This window comes from Chlamydotis macqueenii, chromosome W (assembly GCF_036417535.1).
Source record: "Chlamydotis macqueenii isolate bChlMac1 chromosome W, bChlMac1.mat, whole genome shotgun sequence".
Classification (NCBI taxonomy): Eukaryota; Metazoa; Chordata; class Aves; order Otidiformes; family Otididae; genus Chlamydotis; species Chlamydotis macqueenii.
In genome coordinates this window covers 33,853,735-33,877,284 of record NC_141592.1, presented here as the reverse complement: position 1 = coordinate 33,877,284, position 23,550 = coordinate 33,853,735, and the positions used below count along the sequence as shown (strand labels likewise).

Sequence of the window (23,550 nt, the reverse complement as noted above, 5' to 3'; positions counted from 1 at the left end):
TCCACCTCTGAAAGGTCATCGTATCAACAAGGGGAACAATTGTGGGAATGGCAGTTGTGAGACACTTGTCGCTAAAGCAACTTTTCCACAGGAGATACTTATGTCTAGGCCTTTTCCTCCCTATCCTCACCCCTGAGGTTGTCTGATTTAATAGTGCTGAGTGTGACCATAGAGCTGAGGATTCCTGGTGCAAAACAGATCTGAGCAGCAAGGCTCCCAAAACCTCTCATGAACCAGCTAAGCCCCAAATGGTCAACTACATGGGAGCTTTTTCAACTTGGCCAAGTGGGGTAGACTCCCCAGGACTACCCCAGTGGTCCTTAAATGCTTTGTCGCCTCATTCTATGTAGCCAGGAGGCCTTAGTGAGAGAGATAGGATGGGGCTACCAATAAGCCACAATTGTCCTTAATAGTTCAGTGTTTTCATGTGGTAATTCAAAAATAGTCCCTTTTTATTCTGTGTTTCCTTATCTCAATTCATGCAAGGGAGAGAGGTATAATAGCCAACAGACAATCCACCACTGAAACATCATTTTGAAGGTGCCAGAACAGTCGTGGGTCAAAAACATTGAGAAGAACTTGTGTCACATGCATCCATCGCACAGCAGGCATAACAGAGATCAGCTGAAGGAATAGCTCTAATGGATAATTAGGAGCCTCAGACCACTTTGAGGAAACCTACACCCAAAAGGGTGATCCTGAAAAAAACATATCTTCCCCTTTGAGCAGTCAGAGTAAATGCTGTGTAATCAAAAGCACCAAATCACAGGCAGTAGAACAGATAGCACAGTGGGATTGACATGTGTCCACAAATAGTAGCAAATGAAATAATCTCTGAGGCTTTACCTAGACTCGCAGTCCTCTTCATGTCACAACACTTTGAAACAGCTTTCCAATTAACATACCCAATATCAGGACTGGAAATTCAAGTCTAATAAGGTCTCATTGAAAACCAAAGCATACAGCCTACTGACTGCATGCAATGGACCCTGCCAATTGGCACTAGGATGTGATATGATTATATAATAACTGCCATTCTCTGTCATATCAAAGGGCCATGTAGTCCAACAGCCTTCCCTGATGTTGGCCAGTAGAGCATGCTTAGGAAAAACTATCAGAACAAAGTGCCTGTGCAATGATTTTTGCCTCAGTTGCTCTTATAGCCTCCAGCACTTCAGAGCTTACGGGATTCCTAAACTAAACTTTTACATAAGACACTGTACATCAATAAGAAAGTATCCATAAAGTGAAGTCATTGCTACTTGGTGGGGAAAAACATTCATTCTCCCTAAAGAAGCTAAACAAAATATTAATTCTATCATTTTATTTCAAGAATTATGCCCATGGTGTATTAGGAAAGGGAGCATTTCTACAGTAGAGTTTCTTAGCTCTACAATATATTGTGCTGCCCTAATGATATACCAGAGGTAGTTTTCTGAATGGGGGAGCAATGGATTTTGCCACTTTCTCTGTCTTTTGACTGTTTACTTGGCTACAATATTGGCTTAATAGTAGATTCCAGCAGCACTCATGGCCTGCTCCCAGTTAAATGTTGAACTCTCTGTTGAGTTTTTTATAAATGAGAATGAGCTTTTGAGGACATTACTATTTTGCATTGAGAATTGTCCCATACAGAAGACTGGAGTTTGATGGATCATCAATTTGTGTCATTTACTACCATTCCAAATGCAAAGTGACATGGATTTGGAAATCTCAGCTAGATAGGGAAATGTGGGTAAAGGGCTGAGTTTGGCCAGAGTGGGACATTGTAATGCCTTGGGAAGATGACAGCAAACTGGCTCATGGAATGTCTAAGCAAGACCCAAACAATGCCCTTTTCAAAGGCCATCTAATTACTTAATACCCCTGTTCCTGGACAGTGGTGTCGTGAAGCCCAGAATGGCAATCCTTGCTTTGGCCACACAACACAGTCTTCCAGGGAGCCAAGACCAGCTTATTAGATGGCAAGAGTTGCACTCCTTGCAAGAAGCTGGTCCCCATCCAGTTCTGACAGTCTCAGAGAGACTGTGCCATCTGGCTGGGACAGCTCCCCAAACACACAGCAAAGCCTTTCTCAGAGCCGCAGCCACATGGAGGGAATATTTCAGAGGACTGGAAATGGTGGTCACTGTAAAGTGTAGTAGCTTTTAGCTCCAGTGCACACGTTGTCACAAATGTTGCTGAGGTCCATTACGATTTCCAGGCACTTCTGGAAAGCAGAAAATGATTCAGTAATTGCAAAATAAGAGCAGAAGCAAAAAACTAGAATTGATAACCACTCCCCTAATGATTAATATTCTCCCCCTCCCCTGCCCCTGAATGCAAAACACTCCCCTATATCTGCAGGATGACCTGGACCTGAGCTCCTCTGAAGTGAAGTTAGTTTGGTTCAGTCTTGCAGCAGGCTCTGGGCTCCGACTGGCTATGGGAAGCAAGATAATAGGGCCCTCAGCAACTCACCCTCACCTTAGCCTCATCCACTGGGCAGGTATGGGCTAATGCATTCAGCTCCTATTGCTAAGCAAGTCAGAGTTATAAACAGGATTTTCATAATTGGGTTTTCACATACATAGAAACCACCCAGCAACGATAATAGCTTTGCACCAGAAGAGCCTTAAGACAGAGGAGAACAGCTTCTCTGAAGTGTTAAGAATCCCAGCACATTTATCTTAATATGTTTTATTTCAGCCTGCCAGTTTAAACCTAATGACTAATTTATCGTATAAAAAACCAGCAATATATTTTTTGATTTTGCTAATTATCTCAAAGGTGATATTTATAAAACTGTCCAGAAATGGTATGTGCATTAAAATTGCCTTGCAGCAGGAGATGAAACTATTACTGTATTGACTTAGTTACTTTATTACCTCATAATGGATTTAGTCATTATTTTCCCCAAGATTGTAGCATTCATGATTGCATTAAAGTCTGTTAATCTATGCAAATATCATTAGGAGCTACTAATAATCACGGCAATTTTCTTCAATTTCAAGGAATGTGGTAAGTACTTTCAACACATTTGTCGTAGTTCAGCCCCGATCGGACCAGACTACGCAGTCTCTCTCTCACTCCCCCCACCTCCGAGAGAACAGGGAGAGAAAATATAAGGAAAAACGGCTCGAGGTTTGAGATAAGGACAGGGAGAAATCCTTAAAGTTACCGTCACGGGCAAAACAGACTCGACTTGGGGAAAACTATTCATTTATTACTACAAACAGCAGGATAATGAGACAGAGAACAAGATAACCTCCATCCACCCCTCCCTCTTCCCAAGCTTAACATTATCTCTACTACCTTCCCCTCCTGAGCGGCACAGGGGGGAAGAGGGAATGGGGGTTGCAGTCAGTTCATCATATGTTGTTTTATGCCGCTGCTTCATGGTCGGGGGAAGAACTCCTCACATTCCTCCCCTGCTCCAGCGTGGGGTCCCTCCCACGGGCCACAGTCCTTCGTGAAACTGCTCCGGCGTGGGTGATCTCTTCCACGGAGTTCAGTCTCTCCAGAACAGCTGTCCCAGCGGGCCCTCCACGGGCCACAGCTGCCTTCAGGCATCCACCTCCCCCGGTGCGGGGTCCTTCACGGGCTCCAAGTGGATCTCTGCTCCTCCGTGGACCTCCATGGGCTGCAGGGGGACAACCTGCTCCACCATGGTCGTCACCACAGGCTGCAGGGGAATCTTGGCCAGGAGCCGCATTACTCCTCCCCCTCCTTCTGAACTGACCTTGGCGTCTGCAGCCGTTCCTCACAACAGGCTGATAGATGTCTCTCAGGATCTTTTTTTACATCTTATTCACTTCTCATCTCCTCTCCACTTCTTGCAGCTGGGCTGGACCGAGTCGGGCCCAGTCGGCTGCATGGCGAGAGGCCAGAGGGTGAGACCTGCAAGGCCCATGAGGCCTGCGCCTCCCCCTCTGCGCCTCTGCCCCCGCTCAGCTTCTTCACATCTTCTCTTCTCTCTCTTTTTTTTTCTGTTTTCCCATTCTTAAATACGTTATCGCAGAGGCGATATCACGGGACATTCTGCTACCAATCGGCTCGGCCTTGGCCAGCAGCGGGTCTGCCCTAGGCCTGGCCAAGTCCCCTGAACAAAGGGGAGCGACTTCTAGCAGTTTCCTACAGAAGCTGCCACCTTAGGCCCCCCCTCACTAAACAAAACCACGACAACATTGTTATGTTCTGTTAGTGTGATGGGATTAGCTCAGCCCTTGAGTTCTTGGGACAGCAGGTGGGCAGCAGTTCCCTTTGAGCCTTTTCTTCCTTAAGGTTAGATGAGGTGGAAGGTGGGAATTTGTTCTACTTAGGAGGCAGCACAAGGGGCACCATTCTCAGCTCCAGCACTCTAACCCTGCCTGATGTCAACCGAGTCACCTGTTAGTTTGCAAAAGTACCATGTTATATACCTTCTCCCTTTTTTAAGCCTTGAAAGTTTCCCTTTCCAACAGCACTAAAAACTGAAAGGTAAGGAGAGTTAGGTATGCAGCAATAGGTACACATCTGTTGAATGGTATAATTATTTATCTCTATTACAGATTAGTCCAATTTCACATTTCCCATGCTTAGATAATAAGGTTATAGGCACCTTTGTAGTAAGGAACACAAAATTAAATTGAAGAAAATTGGGTTAAATTGTATCACTGAGCAGCAAGAATGGAATTTCAGCTTCTTATCCATATCTATCTGTCTGTCTATTTGTCTGTCTAAATGATCTAGATCCATAGCTTATGCGCAAGCAAGACAATCCCGACAGCAACTTTCCAGCAATGATTTCTAACTGATCAGTGCTATATTATTCCTGCAATATTAGGGCTTACATTTGGCTCTCCTGTCATTTCTGAATGGCACCTGAAGCCTCCTCTTCAAATTGACCTTAGACTGAAATCAGTTTAGGTCAAATTATAAGAGCTACTGAACTCTGGGTGCCCTTGTTTTGCTCCATCAGCATGTGCACCACAGCTGAGAGGAAGATAGGTTTTGAAAATGTTACAGGCTTCAGGTTTTAACAGAAAAGCTGCATTCTGAACTATAAACAAGCAAAACAGGCTTGAGATGGTGTTGAGCAATCCCACAGCCCCAGGGCTCTCTTCTCCCTTAAACAGTAGCTAAAGTCTCCCTCCCAAAATCTCTGTTGTTTGGTTTTTTTTTAAAAGAAAACCCCACAACATTGCCATGGTGACAGAGCAAACCGGTGTTGGATTAGGCATTTGCACCTCTATAAATGGATTCACAAAAGGTGACTGGTGTTTCACTGTCAATCTGCATTTGGCTCAGAGGGGATAATTTTAACTCAGAATGTGTTAAAAAGTAATTCCATAGATGGAAGCAGTCTTGGACCCTGTGAAACTTTCAGCTTTTGTGCTGATGAGCTGACCTTGTTTTGTTAAATAAAAAAAGAGTCCCCAGACTGTGTTCAGGAAGGGAAAAAGCAGGGTGAATCCAGAAAAAAAAAACCCATGTTATTTCCTGTGTATTCTTTCCCTTTTTTTTTCTTTTTAAAGATGAGTGGCTATCCTTCATGGTGAGAGAAAAAAATAAAGGGGAAAATAAGCCCAGGAGAAATGCTGGAGGTAAATGACATGCATTGGTTGAGGCTGTTATGCATTAATTGCATTTCAGGATCACCCGAGCCCCCTCTCCACCAGTCAGCAGAGCCCCTGTCTACTGGGCACTATACAAGTGCTGAACAAAGGATGGTAACAAAGCAGCATTAATAGTCATATTAAGGGTCTCTGGCTGGTTTTCTTTCCCAGCCTGTTGCAGAATACAAGCTCATTAATTGTCTCAGTTTATACAGGTTCTGTCAGTCAAGGCTCTTTCACAAAAACACGGAGCAAACCTCCCAACTCAAACTGGTTGGGAGTTTGGAGACTAGAAACAAAGGGGGATTATTTGCTTGTTTTTTCACCAGACAAGGGTCTTAACTCAGCAAAAACCTTAGGTAAGCCCAACTGAGGGGTTACAGTAGGTTCAGACATGAGGAATAAGATATGGTAGGTAGGTAAGTATCTACCAATTGCTACCTGAAACAATTTGGAAGGAGGTGGGTCCCACCACAGAGGAGTTTGGCTCTCCTGTGCTCAACATGCCTTTTATGCCTGGCAGAGAGTGTAGCAGTTTAACTCAAAATGGGACATAAAAACATCAGTCTTGGACTGATGATAAAGTGGGAGGCAAGGCTTTCTCCTTATAACTTAAATGGAGTTTGAGTGGCTGACATATTGGTTTTGAATAGCTTGATACCAACTAATAAAAGGCTTGCTTGGGGGTCTAGATCTTAGCTTAACTGGATGGCTTTAATGTCATTTAGAACTTACAAAAAGTTTGTATTCTAGTGATGATCCCAATGCTGTCATCTTGAGCCCATCTCAAATAGCAGTGGGAAGACATAGTTACCTGGTGTAAATCAGAGCAGTTCCAGTGATAGTGCTGATTTACACCTTCCAAGGACCTGGCAGTGATCTGCACTGTCTAACCTCCCTGAATGCCTAGCATGGTTTGTACACAAATTAATTTTAGGCAAGACTTTCTCACATGGTCTGAATAGTAATTGCACTTCTATGGTAGGAACGTAGTCACAGACCCTGGTGCATGCTAAGCAGAATCATTTATTGTTACAGCTTCTGTGTGTCAGACCCTCTAACCACCACCAGGTGTCCTTTATCTTTGTTTCTCATTCCCATGGCTTTTGATACTCGTCATCCCAAACAATTCCCCCTTCGTGGTTTAACAGCACAGCATATGCACTTCTAGCAAAAGCTCTTGTGAGGGCTTCTTGTAGACATAGTAAAATACAAGGGAGAACACATGCCATGGTCAACAACAACATAATCCATCCTTATTCAATGCTTGTCCAATCAAAAATTATAGAAGCTTACTCAATAAAATCACTGATCACACATTATACATATTCATGACTGCTACACAAAACTAAGTTTTACCACCTTCTAGTAATTTTCTACTACAGCATTCTTCTCCTATTACAAACATAACAACTCCAGTAACTTTCTTATCTACAAGGCCAGTGACTAGTTTTTTGCAGGCCTCTGTTGAAACAAGCCATAAATTCTGCTAACAATGTCTGGTATCTTAAAGCTTCCCTTCTCATTCCATGGCTTTCTTCCTGCGAGCATGATTGTATCCCTCTCCCAAGGTTGGTGAGCTTTCACTGACACCGTACTGGCTCAAGAAATACCCACATCTCTCTCTTCTTTGTTTATGAGAAGAGGCTTGTTTCAACGCTTTGTCTATTAAAGTCTGCACATATTTCAACACACACACAGAATACAGATCAAAATACATATATAAAAAGCATGAATAAGCATCCTACAGCTATTTGTAATAGGCTTAAATCAATCCTCCAAAAAGATTTCTGAATATATCAAAAACATCACTTCGTTGCAGTTTCTGTACTCCTTTTTGCAAGTTTTGAATACTTTGTGAATAGATTCCGAATGATCAGACAGATTCATGCAGCAAAGCCCACCAAAATCCTGACAATGATAACTTCGTACTATGGTGTAGTTTAGCCCCGATTGGGACCAGACTACGCAGTCTCTCTCTCACTCCCCCCACCCTCCCAGAGAACAGGGAGAGATGATATAAGGAAAACGGCTCGAGGTTTGAGATAAGGACAGGGAGAAATCCTTAAAGTTACTGTTATGGGCAAAACAGACTCCACTTGGGGAAAACTATTCATTTCTAAAACTAGCAGGAGAATGAGACAAAAAACAAGATAACCTCCCCCCACCCCTCCCTCTTCCCAAGCTTAACATTATCTCTACCTCCTTCCCCCCCAGTGGCACAGGGGGGAAGAGGGAATGGGGGTTATGGTCAGTTCATCATGTGTTGTTTTATGCCGCTGCTTCATGGTCGGGGGAAGAACTCCTCACATTCCTCCCCTGCTCCAGCGTGGGGTCCCTCCCACAGGCCACAGTCCTTCGTGAAACTGCTCCAGCGTGGGTCATCTCTTCCATGGGGTGCAGTCCCTCCAGAACAGCTGTCCCAGCAGGCCCTCCACGGGCCACAGCCTCCTTCAGGCATCCACCTGCCCCGGTGTGGGGTCCTCCACAGGCTCCAAGTGGATCTCTGCCCCTCCGTGGACCTCCATAGGCTGCAGGGGGACAACCTGCTCCACCATGGTCTTCACCACAGGCTGCAGGGGAATCTTGGCCAGGAGCAGCATTACTCCTCCCCCTCCTTCTTCACTGACCTTGGCATCTGCAGCTGTTCCTCTCACAAGAAAAGTTCTTCACAACAGGCTGGCAGATGCCTCTCAGAATCTCTTCACATCATCCAGCTCATCTCCTCTCCACTTCTTGCAGCTGGGCTGGGCTGAATCAGGCCCAGACAGCCGCCTGGCAAGAGGCCAGAGGGTGAGGCCTGCAAGGCCCATGAGGCCTGCGCCTCCCCCTCTGCGCCTCTGCCCCCGCTCAGCTTCTTCACATCTTCTCTTCTCCTTTTTTTTTTTTCCTGTTTTCCCCTTCTTAAATACATTATCAGGGAACATTCTGCTACCAATCGGCTCGGCCTTGGCCAGCAGCAGATCCACCCGAGTCCACTGAACAAAGGGGAGTGACTTCTAGCAGTTTCCTACAGAAGCTGCCACCTTAGGCTCCCCTCACTAAACAAAACCACAACATACTAATAATGAAAAAAATCTATTTCTGCTCTATTTTATTAACAACCTGACTACACCCGAGACACCGCCGAGCAGGAGGATGATGATCAGCGGGGTCAGAGCAGAGAAAGGAGGCAGGCGCAGCACCCTCAGGGCATCCCCTGTTGTTCGTAGAGTGAGCTCTGGGTCCCTCCTCTCTCCTCCGCTCCGAGCCACCCCTGTTTATCCCCTCAGCAGATTCAGTGGAAGGGTACTGACTAGACGTTGCTGCACGTGTGTCCAGCACATGCAGCAAGGCCTGTCAAATATGTGCTCTGCAGGCTAACAGCGGTTCTGTTTTGTAAAGTAGCGTAGCATACAGAATCTACATCAGTTAGCAGAGCTGATAGTGCCGATGCAGTTGCGTTTGTTTGCTTAGCAAGCCAACAGCCCAATTGATTTAGCGTAGCTAACGCCTGGGCACTTGCCACACCAGGTGCAAAGATTGCAGCAGAAATAATTTCACTTGGGTTCCAAAACTCTGTATTATCTTGGCAATCAGATTCAAAGCTATGTGTACTTTGTTTAGGTCTTTTATGCTGTCTGGATTTTGATATGTTGGTGCTCGCATGATTATACCATGCTGTATCGTTGCGATATATAGGTCCTGAATCATTTACAATCACTACCCCTCTAGTAACATTAGCTCCTGAATAGTTAAAGAAAAAATAAAATAGACAGAAGTCCATCTTTAGTGATCCCAAAAGTCCTATCTCTTGTAGTTTAGCACTCGCGGCTGCTGTTTTACACAGTTGCCATCCTACCGCTATCCGGCGGGTCGACCAAGTATGTTCTGAAAGGGTTATTTGAAGATGATACAGACAGACAAATGGCGCCCCACCCTGTGGCACCAGCCATAGTTACCCACACGTTTCTTCTTTCCGTGACTGATGTCCATGGAGCTGCCACACAGCTTGTTAACAATCCAACGAACGCAAGGCAGCTTGGAGCGCTGGTCGTACCCATCATGCAGGGATCCACTTGTTCGCTGCTCCTGTAGAGACACAAGCATATCCTTTCCCCCACATTATAAGAGGGAAGGGTCCTTCCCAGTTACCTGTTTCCAGATTCTTAACCATCACTGGAGCTTGCCCTCGGAGGGCCACATTAGTGGCATCTGCTCTCCTGTTACCTTCTGTGACAGGTCCTGGAAGCGAGGTGTGAGCTCTCAGATGTACAATAAAGTAAGGATGGTCCTGTATATGAAATACCGATTACAGATGTTGAAACTGATCATACAACAAAGGATTATTCATTTCCTTTAACATTGCCCGTTCAGCACGTTGTATTACATTGACCACACAGGCAAAAATCTGAGACAATATTGAGGGATTCATCTTTCCACTTATACAAAGCTCATACCACTGCCGCAAGTTCTACAATTTGGGTTGATCCTTCTACCAATTGTACGTCATGATGCCATTTATCATTTTTCTTCCACACAATCACGGATTTGTGCGTTTTTCCTGATCCATCTGTAAATACTGTCAAGGCATTTTCTATGGGAGTGTAACTTTGAGTTAGCAACATTATGATGACAGACCTTTCCACTAGAAGAAACCTTGATCCACATTTCTCCTTTGGTGTTGAGGTACTTTCCTCACCGCAACTGATAACTGAACTGTTTCTAATTTCAACTATTATTGCTCCTTTTCTGTTTGATTCCATTACTTCACAACTGTAATTTCCAACATCAGCTTTCTGCACTGTTAAGCATTAGAGAGGCATTACCCTTGAGTATATCCGCCATAGGGGGTAAGCTTGCTGAGGTAACTGTTATGGAAGTCTTCTCTCTTGCTCCATCAAGAAACATGATTTTTCTCCTTGTTTCCTCCCACATAATAAACATGACACATATATTGTTCTCCTTTAGATTAGTCACATAGCAAGGTAAAAGGACAGTTTTATTACAATTATTTATTTCAGCAGCATCAGTAGCATTAAACATCAGCTGGGCAGAACCAGAACCCACAGTGCTGAACAGCGCCCAAACGGCCAGGGGCCACATGGCAGAACAGCGGTGGAGAGCACAGCCAGGCAGCCCAACAGCTTCCGGAGCTGGGCGCTGCAGCGGGCCACCAGCTGCACACAGGGGGCGGAGGTGAAAAGAAGAGAAAAAAAAAAAAAACAACAAACAAACAAAAAAAAAACCCCAAAAACAAAACACAAGACATCTTTTGATTAAATCCCTGGTTGTAGACAAGTTCTCTGAGACCAGTACCTGGCACCACTCCAACAAACAAACGGAGGGGGGACAGTCCATCAGCGAGGGGTGGCAGCAGGTCCCTCCAGACTGTTCTCAGAGTGGGCTCCGGCCACCCCGCCACTGCCTCCTCCACAGGGGCAGTCTCCTGCTCGCTGCTACCCGCCTCACTCATGGCAGCACCAGCTGCCACCTCCTTTACACCACATCATATTTCTTTCATCAGCCCAAATTGAAACCCTTCCCACCGAGCAGGGCCATTAGGCTGCAGTAACACAGGCACGGCCACAGCCTTCAACAAGTCTATGTCCCCTTCCATAGTGGCTTGCTGCCGAACCTCTTTCCACCGATCAACTGATTATGTGGTCATCACCAGAGCTGTTAAATTAACTGAGGAGCCACCCTTTTGCAAATTATCAGGACAAAGTGGGAAAAAAATCCAGCTCCTTTTCCAGGTCTATGAAACCTGGATCAAAGGGATTTTTCCGGCTCGCTGTTAGTCTTTGTTTCTACGGGCGGAGGAGCAGATGGGGTAACGGGTGCTGTCGGATCCCCTTTCTGCGCGTGATCCTTTAAGGCTTCAAACATTACACACCACACCGGTAATAACCTTTGAGCAGCAGGGTCACCCCGCGTTGCACAGTCCCACAGTCAAATACCTATGGTGTCCCAGGTGCCCATCGTGTATATATTAGAGGTGTTAGCATCTGATACGTGAGCAAACACCCAGACTAAAATCATTAAAATGAATTTATGTTCCTTTGAAGCTGTGCTTCCCATCATTCCTAGCCACATTACCACCCTTAGTCAAGGTAAAAAATACTGCACAGATTACCCTTTGTTCAGCTAGGCTTTTTTTGGAGCCATGTTCCCTCTCATTCCCAGCCACTTACCTCCCTTAGCTGAAGTAATGAATTAGCTGCGCAGGCTTCCTACCATTCAGCCAGGCATTCCCACCAGAACCACAGTCTTCTAATCTTCACTACTTCTAATAGGACCCAATTCACACACCACTTGTGGGAACATAGTCACAGACCCTGGCACATGCTAAACAGAAACATTTGTTACTACAGCTTCTGTGCTTATATACCCTCAGATCCTCTAACCACCACCAGATGTCCTTTATCCTGTTTTCCCATCACCAGGTGTCCTTGAGGTTGTTTTTCTTCTCTTGGAAAGTCCCTTGTTTCTCATTCCCATGGCTTCTGATACCTGTCGTCCCCAACATTCTATGCTGCAGCTTATATTAAAATTAATATAAAATTCAAAAAAAAATAGAGATAATTGAACTGAGCCAAAATATAACCCCTTTCCTTAATTCTTAAGCACTTGAGTTTTAGCACAAATCTCTTTTACTACAGGGGCTTATGTTGTGCCATCAGCAAATGCAAAGAGCAATAAAACATTTAACATGATCACAAGGAGAAGAAAAAAAGCTGCTGTTTAAATGCATCAAGGGAAGAAAAAAAAAGCCCAAGAAAACAACCCATTGGCTCTAATGTAAGACTAAGAAAAATTTGCACTATGGTCAATTCAATTCAAGAGCTTTTTCTTTAAAATCAAAATACCTACTTTGCTGAGCTCCTTAGAAGAAATTTCAAACAATTCTGATGCCACAGAGATGCCAAGTAGATGTAAATGCTTTCTAGAGAGTAAGATTTATGATTTTCACCTTCTCTTTGTTGTCCTTACTTGAGAGAGTTACCTGGAGCTTGGAGAATATCTGCTTCTGGAAAGGACTGTACTGCATTTCCTCAAAAGGAAAAAAGGAACAACAAACTTCAAAACTCTGCATCCCTACTGATATTCTTCATTTTTCTGTTTCACATATTTTCCTATTCTGCTAAAAGCACGTGATCCAACCTATGAGTCATCTCGCTTAGCATTGCTGCCTATACTCAAAGTATTAATATGAGGAATTAGTCCTGTTTGTCAGTCTGTCTGTGAATGAGAGACATAGAATTAAGTTGCTAGATTGTATTTGTTTTCCGTAGCTTACGGAGAATGTTTATTCAGTTGCCATAAGGACATCGAGGTCGTGCAGCCCAATATGTAGCTTGAGCAGACACTGTATTATACAATTCCATTAATGGAGGCATTGAGTCCCTATCACAAAAAGGGATCCTGTTTTGACATTCTACTTGTCCTAGGAGCCTGCCTTAAAAATGCCCTCGGAGTCTGTTTCACCAGTACAAAGGCATGGAGAGCAACACAAGCTCAAAGAGGTCTCTATCCCTGATAAGGGGTGGATGGGGAGAACAGGTCAGTGATGGGAATCCAGGACTGATGTCAATCTGGCAAAGTCTTAGGAAAGATACAGAGGAATTTTGAGAGCCTTGATTTAATAATAATTTTTGAGCCAAGGGGGAGAGGTGCCATGCTCGACGTTGTGCTCACCAACAGGGAGGGACTGGTGGGGGATGTGAAACTCAAGGACAGCCTTGGCTGCAGTGACCATGACACGGTGGAGTTCAAGATCCACGGGGCAGCAAGGAAGCTACGCAGCAAGCTCTCTGCCCTGGACTTCAAGAGGGCAGACTTGGGCCTCTTCAGGGATCTGCTGGGCAAAGTGCCATGGGAGGCAGCCCTGGAGGGAAGAGGGGCCCAGGAAAGTTGGTCCACATTCAAGGAGCACCTCCTCCAAGCTCAGCAGCGGTGCATCCCGATGAAGAACAAGTCGGGCAAAAAGGCCAGGAGGCCTGCGTGGATGAGCAAGGAGCTCCTGGACCAACTGAAAGTGAAGAAGGAAGCCTACAGAGGGTGGAAGCGGGGACAGGTAGCCTGGGAGGATTACAGAGAGGCTGTGCGAGTGGCCAGGGACCAGGTGAGGCAGGCTAAAGCCCTGACAGAATTGAATCTGGCCAGGGATGTCAAAAGCAACAAGAAAGGCTTCTATAGGTATGTCGGGGACAAAAGGAGGTCCAAGGAGAATGTAGGCCCCCTCCGGAAGGAAGTGGGTGTCCTGGTTACCTGGGACATGGAAAAGGCCGAGGTGCTTAATGACATCCCGGTGGACAAGGGATGAGCAACGGACAACCATTCTATGATTCTAATAGGATTTTTCAGGTCTTCTCATGGGACACTACTGTTTTCAATTAAGCTTTTATCAGGACAGTCTTCTCAATTCTGATAGGAGGTATAGAAAGTGAACCAATGCCAGAAAACCAGACAAACAAGTAGTCAGGTTGCTCATCCACATTGTGGGATTTCGTGATACAAGCTGCTGAAATAATCTTTTTGGTAGTGTTTGACACAGGGGAGCTCTGCAAGGGGATGCTGGTCACCAGGGAGGCCACCTGGTCCCTGGAGGAGGCACTCCCCAGGATGAGAAACGATGGGAGAGCAATGATCTGAATTCAGTTCCCTACATTTTAGGAGGGCGTCTGAATACCAGAAAAGGGACTCTGTTTCCTCCTGCTCTGTGATTTTTGAGGGTTTCGGATTGCAATTTTTAACATTTTAATGGAAACAGCTTGAAAAGTTTTTAGGTTGAATTCAGAGGAAGTGGGAAAACTGCTCAGTTATCAACCCCTTTCTGCCTGCAAAAGCATTTTCTTCTCAGGTCTTGCATTAACTCAGGCATGCCTGTGACACAGTGTCGTGGTTTTGTTTAGTGAGGGGGGGCCTAAGGTGGTAGCTTCTGTAGGAAACTGCTAGAAGTTGCTCCCCTTTGTTCAGTGGACTCGGCCGGGCCTAGGGCGGACCCGCTGCTGGCCAAGGCCGAGCCAATTGGTAGCAGAATGTCTCGTGATAACGCCTCTGCGATAACGTATTTAAGTAGGGGAAAACAGGAAAAAGAGAGGGGAGAAGATGTGAAGCAGCTGAGCGGGGGGCAGAGAGGGGGAGGCGCGAGCCTCATGGGCCTTGCAGGCCTCACCCTCTGGCCTCCCGCCGGGCAGCCGACTGGGCCCAACTCGGCCCGGCCCGGCTGCAAGAAGTGGAGAGGAGATGAGAAGTGAATAAGATGTAAAAAGGATCCTGAGAGGCGTCTGCCAGCCTGTTGTGAGGAACGGCTGCAGACGCCAAGGTCAGTTCAGAAGGAGGGGGAGGAGTAATATGGCTCCTGGCCAAGATTCCTCTGCAACTCGTGGTGAAGACCATGGTGGAGCAGGTTGTCCCCCTGCAGCCCATGGAGGTCCACGGAGGGGCAGAGATCCACCTGCAGCTCGTGGAGGACCCCACGCTGGAGCAGGTGGAGGCCTGAAGGAGGCTGTGGCCCGTGGAGGGCCCGCTGGGGCAGCTGTTCTAGAGGGACTGCACCCCGTGGAAGAGATGACCCACGCCGGAGCAGTTTCACGGAGGACTGTGGCCCGTGGGAGGGACCCCACGCTGGAGCAGAGGAGGAATGCGAGGAGTTCTTCCCCTGACGATGGTACAGCGGCGTAAAACAACGCGTGATGAACTGACCGCGACCCCCATTCCCTTTTCCCCCCCCGTGCCGCTCGGGAGGGGAAGGTAGTAGAGATAATGTTAAGCCCGGGAAGAGGGAGGGGTGGGGGGAGGTTATCTTGTTCCCTGTCTCATTCTCCTGCTAATTTTAGAAAATAAATGAATAGTTTTCCCCAAGTCGAGTCTGTTTTGCCCGTGACGGTAACTTTAAGGATTTCTCCCCGTCCTTATCTCAAACCTTGAGCCGTTTTTCTTATATCATCTCCCCCTGTTCTCTCGGAGGGTGGGGGGAGCGGGAGAGAGACTGCGTAGTCTGGTCCTGATCAGGGCTGAACTACGACACACAGAGAGGCTCTCTATTTGCTATCTCAATTTTTTCCTTGGATTGCAGTATCAGACACAAAGCAACATTTTCTCTAGTAGATTGTGCCACTAATACAATAAGGGTCTAACATATTAATGAATAAGGATCTGTAATATGCTAATATTTCTGCATCATATTAATATTCTATTAGACTAATGCATTATTATGCTAATAATTCTATTAAAATGCAAAATATATGTTCTGTATGGCTCCACTGTTGAAATCTGATTCCTGCCCTAGACACACTTGTGTGTGTATTTCTAGAAATTGTATTACCTGCTGTGAAAAGTTAACTTGATCTCTACACCTGATGTATTTCATCACACACACCAAACAGCCCAGCCAGGATTTCCATACCTCTAACACTATTAGCACATGAAACAGATTAAGTGCTTTAGCAGGTATGCATTTCAGCTGTGGGAGAGACAGGCTTACATCCATGCTTTATGCGCATCTTTCTCTCTTGCTTTAAGTCTGGTATTTACCTTTCCTTTCATAGAGCAGCTGGTTGAGAAGGGATCCTCCTCTGGGTGGGCATGTTACGTGAGAAGCATCTCATGCACCTAAATCCCAGCAAGTTGATCCCCTAACGAAGGGTGGTATCAGACCTGTTAAGGGATGGGGCTTAAGAGATCTCTTTCTCTGTAGTGTTTCATTTTGGCAAGTTTAGGCAGCTCCCTATTCAGTGTGCTGTTTATACAGTTTATTCTTTAATGCCTAATTTCTCCTGACACCATCAAGGGAGCCTAAGCCACAGGCATATCTGGCTGTGACTTCCCCCAGACAGCTAGTCCCTGACACTGGGGCACTGCGATGCCTACATCCCCCTGTGGTCCCAGCCCTGGGTATCCTCCTGCTCCTCTGTCACTGTTGAAAGAGAATTTGCAGAGTGCCTTTCACTCTCCATAAACATATCCACACTCCTGTGCACTCCTCAATAATGGCATTTGGAGGAGAGGTCTCCTGCAGGTCTTTCTACCACAGCTAAATGTTCACTTGATTGCTTTTAGATGGGCCAATCAAGAACGAAAAGTGAAAGTGAACAGCATGGTTTTGTTTTGTTTTAAAAATGTCAGATTTGCCAAGTTTATTAAGTAGGAGCTCAGAATAAATACTGAATTTTCAAAGACTGGCTCTGATGAAGTTTGGTAAAAGAAAGTAGAAGGACATGTCCTTCCCTTTGTTCCTGTCAGGATAACTTGCTGCCCTGAATCCATGCCTGCCTCTCATGGCACCAGTCATCTAACGGATGTTGCAATGGACATCTTTAATGAGAGAACGGTGTTTCTGTTGTTTGTTTGAAGGCCTATTCACTTCCTTATTGCCACTGGAAAGAGGCAGGAAATTGAATGGAGAAAGATTCTGACTAAAAGAAATCCTTTCTAATGGTGAGGAAAGAAAAAGTGTAGAACTGGGTGTTTAGGGAGGCTGAGGCTCTCCATCTCTAGAGGTAGATTAAATATGAGAGAAAAGCAACTGTCAGTAATAGCATAGTTGGACCCCATCCTGCATTGTGCTAGATGAGCTAGACAGCTTCTCCAGGGTCCTGCCAACCCTTTGCTATTGTTGTGACCCTCCTTTCAGAGGCAACAGACCCAAGGCTTTGTGAAGAGTTTCTTAACCTCATAGCCCTCAGAGTTTGCTTGGTATCTAAAGAGAAAAGAGGTTGGAATGGCATGAAATCATCCGTAAAGGAAGTGAAAAAAAGAGGAAGAACAGTTTACAAGTGCTTTGCAAGACTGGGATGCATGCTCAATTTCACAAGATTTAAGGCTACAATAACCATCTACATGCTTCATGCAACCCACTTGTATTGCATTGTATTGTGCGTGAGTAACCTTGTTCTGTGGTGGCAGTCCTTCCTTTGCAATCCTGCTATCACTAACAGTGACGGAATTTCCCTTTTAGGGCAAGGGGAAGAAATCCAGATCTAGGGAACTGAAAATCCAACCATTTCAGCATTGTTTTCTATGGATATTCAGTATGATACATATGCATGACTGATACTTTACATATGTGATTCCTCAACTTGAATTTGTCATAGCAGACTATAGAATCATAGAATCATAGAATGGTTAGGGTTGGAAGGGACCTTCAAAGGTCATCTAGTCCAACCCCCCTGCACAGAGCAGGGACATCTCCAACCAGATCAGGCTGCTCAGCGCCCCGTCCAACCTGGCCTTGAACGTTTCCAGGGATGGGGCATCCAGCACCTCTCCGGGCAACCTGTTCCAGTGTTCCACCACCCTCATTGTAAATTTTTTTTTCCTATTTGTATACTTGTCTGAATTTCTGATGCATGATCAATAACCAGAGACGATACTGACTGCCAAAACTCCAACTGAAGTTAATACAGAGCACAGCAAAGAAGTCCAATCCTAATCTAAATTGGTTAATCAAATAATCACACATGGCAAGGAAGAATCCATGCCATGGTAAGCAAGCAGTTCCTTCACCTGATAGGCAAATTCCCATTGCATTAGGAGAACGTAGTTTGGCCAACAGCTGTGAACTGCCACCCCCTCTGCAAAAGAATGGTGCCAGTCAGATACCTCAAACCATTCCCTCCTTCACAGCTCTTTGTTACTGCTTCTACTTCCAGTGCCAAAATTCTGCAAGCAGATAAGTCCACACAATCCACTTTCATTAGTTGCTCAAGTTAACTTTAAACCACTTATTTTGTTAATTTGTGCTATTTCAGAGGCTAGCAAAGCAGTTGACAACAAATACGCAATCTTATGGGCTTCTACAATTTACAAGAGGCTTAAGTGGCTGTTCTGTGAGCTGCTACACAAGCTGGGTTCTCCACAGTGGGACAGCCTAGACCCGACATGCAGGCACCTACTTGGTTCCAGTTTATTCTCTTACCCAGTTGCTTAGAGGGGGACACTAAGATGGATCTTACTGCTGCTGTCTTGGCACTAACAGTGTTATAATGGAACTAGAACTGATGCGGTATTTACACTGCTCTGTCCTTTTATCTGGTATGAAGAGGCAATACAAAAGTGAGGATATAATTTATTAGTCTCAATAAGGGAAGCACAGTTGTGAGTCAACACAGAAAAGCCAACAAAAATAAAATGAGAAGAAAAACATTTCAATTGAGAAGATGGGGATGCTCCTTATTCTGCATCTTCTAAAAATAGACAGTAACAAAACCCCAAAAGAGCACTTTGCTAGATATAAAAACTCACCTGCCCTGCCAGCTCCAAACGTTTATTTCCGTAGTAGTCTCTGTCATCTACTTTATTTTCTCCTTGAGCCAAAATTACTCTGCGCACCATTACTGCTGTGTATATGCATTTGGCACGAAAATTGAACTCCTTCACAAGAACGTGGGTCATGGTGAATGAGTTTGGGACTCAGTTACAAAAGATTTAGAATAGTTTTATTTTTACTGTGTCATCTGACTGATCTTACTTCCAAATTTCACCATTTTCAAAAGAGCAGTGGAATGATCAGTTACTCAGTGAAGATACATAAAGCATTGAATTCCCAAGTTTCTACGAGATAATAGGAATCTCGTATTCGAACATTTATACTGTTCGTATTTTCAACTTGCTGTTGGTGTTCCAGAGGCCCCATAGCTAATTCCATTTATGTCATTGTCATTTTTATCATTATTATTTTAATACATAACCTGTGAACCAACATCTCCTGTGGATTCCCCAAGATGAATATCAGGTGGTTTCAAGCTGCTTCATCAACTTGAAGTTCAGTGGAGCTACACTGATTTAAATCAGCTGAAAATTTAGCCCAAAGTTCCTATTGAAAGTGACAGAAAGCTTTTTTGCTGGGCTGTCTCTTCCTTAGAAAGATGATGCTTTTTACAGCAAAGGTGTTATTTGGTATAGAATCATAGAATCATAGAATGGTTAGGGTTGGAAGGGACCTTCAAAGCCCATCCAGTCCAACCCCCCTGCAAGGAGCACGGACATCTCCAACCAGATCAGGTTGCTCAGAGCCCCGTCCAGCCTAGCCTTGAACGTTTCCAGGGATGGGGCATCCACCACCTCTCTGGGCAACCTGTTCCAGTGTTCCACCACCCTCAGTGTAAAAATTTTTTTCCTAATATCCAATCTGAATCTACCTCCCGCTACTCTGAAAACATTACCCCTCGTCCTGTCACAACAGGGCCTACTGAACAGCCTCTCCCCGTCTTTCCTGTAGGCCCCCTTGAGGTACTGGAAGACCGCTATCAGGTCTCCCCGGAGCCTCCTCTTCTCCAGGCTGAACAGCCCCAACTCTCTCAGCCTGTCCTCATAGGAGAGGTGCTCCAGCCCTCTGATCATCCTCGTGGACTCCTCTGGACCTTCTCCAACTGGTCCATGTCCTTCTTATGTTGGGGGCTCCAGAACTGGACACAGTACTCCAGGTGGGGTCTCACTAGAGCAGAGTAGAGGGGGAGAATCACCTCCCTCGACCTGCTGGCCACGCTTCTTTTGATGCAGCCCAGGATGCAGTTGGCCTTCTGGGCCGCAAGGGCGCATTGCCAGCTCATGTTAAGCTTCTCGTCCACCAGCACTCCCAAGTCCTTCTCCTCAGGGCTGCTCTCAATCCATTCTCTGCCCAGCCTGTATTTGTGCCTGGGATTGCCATGACCCAGGTGCAGGACCTTGCACTTGGCCTGGTTGAACTTCCTGAGGTTGGCACGGGCCCACCTCTCCAGCCTGTCCAGGTCCCTCTGGATGGCATCCCTCCCTTCCAGCGTGTTGACAGCACCACACAACTTGGTGTCATCGGCGAACTTGCTGAGGGTGCACTCTATCCCACTGTCCATGTCGCCGACAAAGATGTTGAACAGGGCCGGGCCCAGCACGGACCCCTGAGGGATGCCACTCGTCACCGGTCCCCACATGGACATTGCGCTGTTGACCACCACTCTCTGAGTGCGGCCATCCAGCCAACTCCTTACCCACTGAGTGGTCCATCCATCAAACCCATGTCTCTCCATTTTAGAGAGAAGGATGTCGTGCGGGACAGTGTCAAAAGCTTTGCACAAGTCCAGGTAGATGATGTCTGTTGCTCGTCCCTTGTCCACCAATGCTGTCACCCCGTCACAGAAGGCCACCAAATTGGTCAGGCACCATCTGCCCTTGGTGAAGCCATGTTGGCTGTCACCAACCACCTCCTTGCTCTCCAGGTGCCTTAGCATGGTTTCCAGGAGAATCTGCTCCATGACCTTGCCAGGCACAGAGGTGAGGCTGACCGGCCTATAGTTGCCTGGGTCTTCCTTATTCCCCTTTTTAAAAATTGGGGTTATGTTCCCTCTCTTCCAGTCATCGGGGACCTCACCAGACCACCACGACTTCTCAAATACGATAGCCAGTGGCTTGGCAACTTCATCTGCCAGTTCCCTCAGGACCCGCGGATGGATCTCATCAGGTCCCATGGACTTGTGCACCTTCAGGTTCCTCAGATGATCCCGAACCTGCTCTTCCATTACAGTGGGCGGTTCTTCATCCTCTCAGTCCCTGCTTGTGCCTTCCACAGCTTGGGTGGTCGGACAAGAGCCCTTATTGGTGAAGAATGAGGCAAAAAAGTCATTGAGCACCTCAGCCTTCTCCATGTCCCGGGTAACCAGGTCACCCGTTTCCTTCCGGAGGGGGCCTACATTCTCCTTGGACCTCCTTTTGTCCCCGACATACCTATAGAAGCTCTTCTTGTTGCCCTTGACATCCCCGGCCAGATTCAGTTCCATCAGGGCTTTAGCCTGCCTCACCTGGTCCCTGGCTACCTGTCCCTGCTTCCACCCTCTGTAGGCTTCCTTCTTCACTTTCAGTTGGTCCAGAAGCTCCTTGCTCATCCACGCAGGCTTCCTGGCCTTTTTGCCTGACTTGTTCTTCATCGGGATGCACCACTGCTGAACTTGGAGGAGGTGCTCCTTGAATGTGGACCAACTTTCCTGGGCCCCTCTTCCCTCCAGGGCCGCCTCCCATGGCACTTTGCCCAGCAGATCCCTGAAGAGACCCAAAGTCTGCCCTCTTGAAGTCCAGGGCAGAGAGCTTGCTGCGTAGCTTCCTTGCTGCCCCATGGATCTTGAACTCCACCGTGTCGTGGTCGCTGCAGCCAAGGCTGTCCTTGAGTTTCACATCCCCCACCAGCCCCTCCCTGTTGGTGAGCACAAGGTCGAGTATGGCACCCCTCCTCGTTGGCTCCTCTATCGCCTGCAGGAGGAAGTTGTCGTCCACACATTCCAGGAACCTCCTGGACTGCCTGTGCCCTGCCATGTTGTCCCTCCAACAGATGTTGGGGTGGTCGGTATGTGTCGATATTGAACAAGTTCACACAAATAATGGGTTTTTAGGGAAATCTGTTCTTCAGTTTCTGTAGGTGTCTTCAGTCTCAATTTGTGTGCAATGGAGGTTTAAATGTAAATTAGGACTCCTTTTGATAGCTTTTGGACTATACCTTTGTAAATCTACCTAGGAAATATCTCCCTATCCTTCCCTCGTTCTATATTTCTGTTTCAATACATATCTGCAGTATTCCTTTTTCTTCTCTAATCACAACCAGACTAGAAGTTAGTCAAGTTGGTTGTCTTCCTGTTTAAGTGGCATGTTGGAAATTTTACGCCTTTCCTTCACTTCTAGTTGGTCCATCCACAAATTGGCATTTGGATTTTTCCCATATTTTGCAAGATATCTCTGCTGACATGTGTATGACTGGAAATCTAGAGCTCAACTCACACTTGGAGATTAAGGCATGTGAAATCTAAAGTGTAATTGTGTTTCACATCCCCACTGATTGCAGGAACTCCTGTCTAGACACATCAGTGAAGACAGTGGCTCCCCTTTTTCTAGCCTCTGATTTGCAATGATGCGCCACTTCCGCACTGCAACTACCTTGTGAAGTATCTTGACCATCCTGCTACCTTAGGATCTCTCATGACAATTCTGGGTATCTTCTCATGTTGTCTTGTCACAGGGCATGAGCACAGATGGACAAAAGTACCCCTATTTGCTTCAGATTTAACCATAGATCTGTTCAATTAGTTCACAACTATTTCAGTGTTGGTATTTGATGAACGACCGTCATCTTTAAGAAGTGTGTGGGCTAAAGAGCAAGAAAAGCCTTTGTGGGGGGAGTAGAGGGTAGTGGGGGAGGGATGAGTTATGTTACACACCTCTGTCTTAAAGCCCAGCCCAGATATTCCTGTGCAAGCCTCTGAAATGAGAGTTTGCTGCAGGAATCCTGAGCTGCGGAAGCCTGGTAGCTCACTATCAATCTGTGAGTGGTTTTGTCCTCTTGGGCTTGCTTCACACCAGGATTAATAAGCAAAGATTGGCCTGTAAAGCTTACACAGATTGCAATTCCCTCTCCTTATAATGCTCTTCCTTTTGATGGGGAAGCACTTTTTCCCCTTTAACTTTGTCAGTTTTTCTCTCTCTAGAGAAAAGCCTGAAGACCAGATGTGGCCAGGAAATTATACATAGAAAAAGTGGGTCATAGATTTTGTCCATTCTTTTTAAAATTGGAAATGAGGATGAAATCTCCAAATTGCTGCTCAAAAAGCAGGGGACAAAGTTGGTGAGAGAGACTCCCAGTACTGGGGTCACTATTTTGGCTTTTTCTAAGAGGCAAATTTAGGCTTATGTGACAGGACTCTTCTGCACCTTCATTGCTTCTTATTTACAATGGAGGTATCAATATTCCCTCCTCTAAAAAACAATTAGGATGTCCTTTTTCTAAAACAACTCATAAGATCTTCCATTTTTGCAAATATATTTACAAAATGGACCCTGCAAAAGGTATACAGACCTTGGAGCAGCCCATAATAAAGGTGGCAAACTCTATCCAGCTGATTGTCACAAGGTGAAGTGTTTGTCTTTGCTAAACCACAGGTGTTCTACACAAGCTGCATCCATGCAGGGAAAAGGCAAATACACACTATATCCCAAGAGCAGTCCTATGTGAGGTGCTGCCCTAAAATACTGCACT

At 45.9% G+C, this 23,550-nt stretch overlaps 1 protein-coding gene and 1 pseudogene across 1 annotated transcript in view; one reads left to right on the top strand and one right to left on the bottom strand.

Annotated features, from left to right (window-relative positions):
• LOC104482491 (CUGBP Elav-like family member 4) overlaps positions 1 to 23,550 on the top strand; it is an 829,267-nt gene that overhangs the window by 541,220 nt on the left and 264,497 nt on the right.
• LOC147596651 (uncharacterized) overlaps positions 23,056 to 23,550 on the bottom strand; it is an 80,096-nt pseudogene continuing 79,601 nt past the window's right edge.